This window comes from Choloepus didactylus, chromosome 16 (genome assembly GCF_015220235.1).
Source record: "Choloepus didactylus isolate mChoDid1 chromosome 16, mChoDid1.pri, whole genome shotgun sequence".
Taxonomy (NCBI): domain Eukaryota; kingdom Metazoa; phylum Chordata; class Mammalia; order Pilosa; family Megalonychidae; genus Choloepus; species Choloepus didactylus.
The window spans coordinates 66462670-66468669 of NC_051322.1; the positions used below are offsets into that span (position 1 = coordinate 66462670).

Genomic DNA, 6000 nt, shown 5'->3' on the forward strand with positions numbered 1-6000 from the left:
CTACACAGCCTCTGGAGTCTGCCTTTTCTTCTCAGTGAGAACTCCAGGTCTCTCTGCCTGCACATCCTCCTCCATAATCCGGATGGTCCCAATTGAGGCCTTTGTCACCCACACCAGGCCCGGCTGATGGGTTTTTGTTGCACACGTCCATGCCAGGCACTGGAGGACTAATCTCCTCTAAGCTAAAAAGCTAGGACATTCTGAATAAAGAGAACTGAGGACCTGTCCCTGCCGTTGACATATGATATAAGATGAAACTAAGTTGTAAAAAAAAAAAAAAAAATTAAAACTGCTTTTATATGTGAACTGATAAATGAATCAGGAGAGGTGGACGTCAAAGGAAGAAACTTGTGGGAGCACAGGCTGAGAATCAGAGAAGCTCCAAGAGGAGAAATCATGCAGGGTCATGAGAAGAAGCTTCCTATCTGGGAGGGGCAGAGAGGGCTAAGCAGAGCACATATGACCACACTGCCCATTTCAGACACTGCTAATAACGTCCTCCTTCACTCCAAACAAATCCCAATCATTCAACTTGGGGCCTGGTACCCCCTTCTTCCTCCTAGACCCCCAAACTCTTCTTCCCTCTCCCCGCCAATCTATAAAAACATCCATACCTAAAGCTTCTGCAAGGCCCAGCTTTCCTCATCACACCAGCACACAAAGATCCTTTCTTGCCAAGCCCTTTAATAATCGTATGTCCCATATTGCTGGCATTTGACTATAGACTGTTTTAGTCTCAAATCCAGTTTAGTTCCTTGCTATATTATTTTATTCCCAAATGTATGGTTTGCATGTGTTATCTCCTGAACACACTATAAAAGCTCAAGCTTTACACCTACACAGATTGATCTGTTGTATGAATGATAATTTAAATACAAAAAAAAAAACATAAAGGTGAATTAGAAGTGCAATTTAAGATACAAATCACAGAGTACTGAAATGACGTATACAGACGGCACAGCTCAGTTTCTTCTGATGAACTTACAATGAACTACAAATAAACTTTCTCCTCCTTACAGTGGGAGTTAAGGCAGTTCCTTAACTCTCTGGTTTCACCAGACAATCGTCCCACTTAGAAAAGGGACTGAAAGCTCATTGTGGAGGCAGACAAAGCATTGTTAATAGTCTTTAAGCTATTGCCTAGCAAAGCGCTAAACAAATAATCCCACAGTCAAGTACACGTGAAATAGACAAACTCACAACGGGGCCTCACAACCTGAGCGTAATTAATAGCTCATCCTCCTTCCTACTCAAACCAGTGACTATAGCAGAATCCAGTCCCACTTGGATGTTCCAAAAACCCCTCCTTTCAACCCTTTCTCCCGCTTCTAGGGTACCATGAGGAGTGACCGAAGTTAGCAGCTTGCGAAAAGCGAAACATGTCCAAGTCTTCATTTGAATTCATCAAGCATCAAGCCCCAACTCCGGCCCCTCACCACCACCACCTGTTTGCCACTTGAGCCTTTTGGAAGTGAACGGAACTAGAGACTCCAGTGCTCTCATTTCAGCCAAAGACCCCACTGGAGCCTGCAGTGAGCATCTTCTAGAACGGCTCCAACAGCGTGACCCAGGGACGGCGCCCAAGGCCGGCCTGTAGCGGGCTTTGGGCCTGGCGGGGAGGGGTTGACGGGGTGGCGACCTGGCCTCCGGGTCTGGCACCAGATGAAGGCATACATAAAATAGAGCGCAGTCTATTGGCTTCACCAGCTCCCTAATGACTAAGGAAGAGAACAAGTGGGGTTCAAACCCCACCCGACCTCTGCACACCTCGCCCAAGCGCTCACCGGGCCCCTGAGGTACGGGTCGCCAACCCCGGCCCCATTTCCAACGCGGGAGGCCAGGAGAGACTGCGCCGCCCTGGGGGGAGGGGACCGGCAGCAGCTACTTAGGAACTGTCGGGGGTCTCCGAGGCCCCCGACCTCGCGCACCTCAGGGCTCCGGCCCGCAAGTCCAGCGGGGCTTCAAGAGAATCAAGACGCGGATGCATATGACCGAGCGTTCTCAGGTGGGGGGTCCCGCCGGGCCTAGATCGCGACCCCCAGCGTCGTCGGGGGACAAGGGGAAGCGGGAAGAAGGGACACTGGCCCAAGGGGGACACAAGAGCCCACCGCCCGTCTCGGACGCTCGGAGGCCAGAGGCCGACGGATGACCGTCGGGGTCTCAAACACACCCCGTGCCCCCCCAAGCCCCATCCCCCGAACCCCCATCCCCATTTTCCCTCCAGGACCTCGGTCCCCATTCCCCGACCCCTGACCTTCGGGCCCAACGTTCTCCCCCGCCGCCGGGCGACGCTGTCTCCCCGGCCCCCGCCCCGGGCACCCCGCGGGCAGAGGGGCCGCCACGTCCCAAGTGCGGCGGCTTCAAGTGGGCAGCGCCGGGAGCCCGGCGCGCCCGGCGGCGAAACAGAAAGAGAAAGAAGCGGGAGGGGAGGGAGGAAATTCATAACCGCCACCGCCGGGGCCGGCCCCTCTCGCCCGCGGGACCTGCGTGCCCCCGGCCCTGGCCCGCGCCCGTCGTCGCTCACGCGGTCCCCACCGGGGCCCGGCGGTGGGCGTTCTCCTTACCGAGCCCCGCGCCACCCGCAGCGCCCGGCTCTGCCGCACGCCCGCGGGGCCACCCGACCGCGGAGGGAGCGCGGTGAACCCGGCTGCGGCACCCACCGCGCGCGCGAGCCGGCAGGGCTGGGGGGAGGAGGGGAGTGTAGAGGAGGGGGAGGGGCGAGAGGACGGGGGTGCCGGGAGCGGGGGTGGGGGCGCGGAGCCACCCCCCTCCCCCGCCTGCGCGCATGCTCCGCGCTCCAGCCTCCCGCCGCCCCCCACCCTTCCACCCCCACCCCGGCCGCACCTGACGCGCACCGGATCCCCACTCCCCGGGGACCCAGTTGACTCTGAGTCCGCCGAGTTTGGCGGTTTTAAGTTGCAGGGAGTTGGCTGCATCTTTGTTTTTAAATGCCTTCCTTCTCCTTATTTGTTCCCTGGCAAAGGATTTCCCCAAATTTGGCAGCTGGCTGCCTGTGCACCCCCAACGGCGTCCTCACCCCTGCTTCAGCCCGGCTCTTGGGGTTCGCCTTCCAAATGCCTTCTCTCTTCTCTTGATTCCTGTCTTTGCGGCTGCTCGTCTGATTTTGCAACTGCCTTTCGGGTGCCCTTTTCCCGCTCTTGACTTCGCTGCACACGCGTACCCGGATACCGTTTCAAAATGAAAGAATACTTACTTCTCAAGTGGCGAGAACAAATGTTTATTGACCTTGTTCTAGCTACTTGGGTTGCGCAGGAAACAGGAGCTACAGAGTCCCTGCCCTCGTGGTACTTACAGTCCTGTGGCTAGGCTTACCTTTCGCAAAGCAGTGTCCCCGGTTTGGGGGCGAATTTATGTAGCCCTTTATTTTGGTTTATAATTAAAAGTAGCTGGTAATTGAAGACTGTGCTTTGCTACTTTTCAGCATAATTTTTCTTTCATAGGTGTTGTCTTGTGTACAAACTCTAGTACGCAAATAATAGTTGGTAGGTACAAATGACATATTAGCTTGTTACTTTCAGCAAAAAATTAAATGCATTCAACATGATTAACAACAATAATATCCAAAGCGATCTTTTTGGTTTGCTGTTGCCTACCGTAAACAAGAACTAACACCGTTTTGGTTTTCAGGCTACTCTGGTCCTTTGGTAGAAACATCATTTGCTGCTACTGAAGAGAGAAATATAAAATTCTTTACTAAAGCAGTTTTTATGTTAGGAAGCATGATCATAGAAATGTATAAGTTCAAACACAAATTGTTCTGTGCTAAGATCAGTTACGAGATTTGGGGCAAAGACAACAAGAAATGAAGGGAAACAGAAGGCAGCAATGGAGAAAAACATCAAGTGGTGTATTTTATGTTCACCCATTTACATTTGTGCTGAGACCTCATAGAATGGTGATGCATTCCAGTAACCACGGGCACACTTGAGGGTACCCGTTTTGGACACTTGCTCATCTAACTGGATGAAATTAGAGTAGAACTCTATGGATGGCAAGAGGTGCCATCCCTGCTGCTTTCTCAGCAGAGAGAGCATTTTTGGTGAAGGCTTCTGTTACTGCAGTGTAATTCCAGTCCTTCCCAGCGGTGTGTTATTTATCATTAAAGACTTAGTGATATACACTCTAAAATGCTCCCAGCACAGAAAGGACACCGGTTCCACCTGCCCTTCAGAGAAATCAATGTTAATATTATACAAAATGAAAAACATTGGATTGGAATCTGAAATGGTGAATTTACATCACCTTGTCATTGTTTTTTGTTAAACAGGAGGATTATTATAACTGTTTATTGAATGTATTTTACTTAAGTTTATGAAAACAGAAACATCCTATTTTCCTTTAAATAAGAAAAAGGATGCCCTAATAAAGCAGATGACACAGGCAGAGAAGCTCATCCAGGGTTACTTAAATGTAAATGCATGAATGCATGGTGCTGATAACGACATATGATTATATTCAAAGAAGCTGACATCTGTTTTAAGCTACTGTTATTCAAATTATATGGAAATATAAGCAGGCATGCATTAGTACACTTCTTACAGAATTTTTACAAAGCTGTCTTAGTAAATCCTTTTTATTTGAACAGCTGCAGATTAAAATGAAATAGCCACATTGTTGGTTATTATAACTTTATCAGTGGTCTCCCATGAAAAAAAGGGGTTTAGAACACTGAAAGTTCAACAGAACCGGACCAATTCTAAGTAGCCAAGTTGATGTTGACCAGATATGACATTGGTTTGTTGTTGGCAAACAGCCCCCAGTGGCAAGGTAGACACAGAAGAACCCGTTTCAGCTAGTCATCAAAACACAAAGGTGTTTCAGCACTTCTATAACCTGATTGCCCTTCCAGCGGTGAAAAGGAATCCTTCCTCCCTGATGAAGAGATTGGCTTTATGCAAGAAGTCTGCCCTTTTTAATTGTCTTTAGCTTTGTTGCAAAACTTGTTTACTTTTTTTCTGGCTGGGTGTTTTCAGTTTTTTTCTAAGTAGGATTAAATTACAGTGCATTACTCTTTGATCCATAGCAGGATTGGCAGTTGATACAGATGGCTTGTAAGATTCATGATTGTTTCCTAGAATATATTTAGGACCCCTTTACATACTTTGGTGTAATGAAGGAGAAGTTATCTTAACAGTGTTCTATGTTTGCTCCACAAGCACATTATCCATTACAGCTAAAATGTCATCGGTCATGATTTATCTTCACCAACTATTATCATCATTTATTTCCATATCAGTGCCACTGTTAATTTTACCCACACCACTGTTATCAAAATATTTTTTCTGTTTCAGAAAAAACATCATTGGAAAACTCCATTGACTGCCCAATATTAAACTTCCTTTATGTGTTCAGATATAAATAATTGCATATAGAATTCCACTTAAATGTAAATATTGTTTCAGAAAGCATTTGTGTAAGTTATATTGAATAATTTTTTAATTATATTGAATAATTTAAAAATTATTGTAAATAAATGATACCAAAAACTTCATAAATAAGATAATGTGCATATTATGCTATTTGGAATAAATTATTTAAAATCTGTATAGAAAGCTATTTCTTTTTACATGTGTAATTTTTTAGTGGAACAAATAGCATAAAAATACTGCCTGCAGGTATATACCCTTGAATTTTTAAAATCCAACATATATACAATATTTTTGATGATGCTTAGAGTCTGTGTAAACTGAACAAGATAAGGATCCGCACATCAATAAGTAAACATCACTGCCTACCACAACCGCTCCTGAATAAACTAAAGGGATTTGGAGAAGGGCATGGACACACCAGGAGGAAAGCTATCAATGATGATAGGCCCATCTATTTAATCTCATTTTGATAGGTATTGTGTTATAATAACCATGCTATCTCTGAAGTGAGTGATCTAGAAAAAGAAAATTGGAAAATCCAGCTAACACTGCAAAGTGACAGCGGTAGGCATTCATATTTTCTTGTGTAGCAATATGCCCAAAATAACTG

At 46.9% G+C, this 6000-nt stretch overlaps 1 protein-coding gene across 10 annotated transcripts in view; it reads right to left on the reverse strand.

Annotated features, from left to right (window-relative positions):
- L3MBTL4 (L3MBTL histone methyl-lysine binding protein 4) overlaps window positions 1–3153 on the reverse strand; it is a 433696-nt gene extending 430543 nt beyond the window's left edge. For 8 of the 10 annotated variants that reach the window (XR_005212158.1, XM_037805559.1, XM_037805558.1 and 5 more), the window contains exon 1: window positions 3038–3153. The gene's annotated coding sequence lies outside the window, so the exon portion shown is untranslated. Of the gene's footprint in view, window positions 1–2254; window positions 2436–2564; window positions 2673–3037 lie in introns of those variants that run through there. The other 2 variants (XM_037805556.1, XM_037805555.1) reach the window with 2 other exon arrangements.
- Between the last annotated feature and the right edge of the window lie 2847 nt (window positions 3154–6000).